We start from the raw sequence: 1,021 nt of genomic DNA on the forward strand, positions 1-1,021 counted from the left end.
TGGCTTTCTCTCCCCTCAAAATGATCAACAGATACTTCCTGAAGACGAGGTGTTTGTAAATTATAACAGCATATTTCGTGTGATGTCGTCTGCCCCTCGTATGAGATCGAGAGTAACCAAATAATTAGAACCCATGATCATCAGTAACTATTATCTGTACGTAACAATTTCAATCCTATATTTCCTGAAAACTCTTCCCTCGAGACCAATTCTGAAAACCACACAGCTAAGTCATTTACCTAAACGTAGGCTCTTATGTCCTTTCCTTTCCGGTCCGTCTTGCGAAGAACGCAAGCAACATACGCGTATTTTTCTCAGTTCGCCATTCGCCTCGCTCCTATCTTTCTAGGCTGTGCCATTACGAAGCGGCCTGTGAAACCATGAAAGTTTCTGTTAGCGAACCCGAATTGAAATCAGCGATTTTTGGAAAATCTTAGAAGCTCCAGTAACTTTATTAGAATTTTTTATGACATCAGTATTACAATGAACCACGATAGGCGGTAGTTATACAGCACATAAAAGGAAATTTTATTTTGGTTTTTGTGTTTCGGTTACTTACATCTTTTAAAATAGTCACCTAATTTTGTGAAAGACTCCGAAGTTATAAAACAAAATGAAAGTAGCTTTCAGAATTCGTACAGATTGCAGCACACCTGTTTTTGAGGAACATTTTTCCAAAAATGTTCAGAATGTTGGCTTGTGTGATCAACACAAAGGACCACTTTTTTGAAACTCCGTAACTGAGTCGTTTTGCTCCGCATAAATGTTAAAAAAAGTCTCAAAGATATGTACAACCTTCCTCTCTAAGGGTATAAAAACGTGGTGCGCTGCGACGTCATCTTCTGCCTCGACGACGGTTCAAACAGCCATGTTTCGATACATGCGAATAATAAGACCATAGCTCAGAAGATCACGTGACGTGCTAGTTGGATTAATGATGTCACATCGGCACCTAATTCCTCCAAAACGTTACCAAGCGCCAACTGGACGTATCACGTGATGGAAAGGTCGTCACACCCCC

Source organism: Schistocerca americana, chromosome 1 (genome assembly GCF_021461395.2).
Source record: "Schistocerca americana isolate TAMUIC-IGC-003095 chromosome 1, iqSchAmer2.1, whole genome shotgun sequence".
NCBI lineage: Eukaryota > Metazoa > Arthropoda > Insecta > Orthoptera > Acrididae > Schistocerca > Schistocerca americana.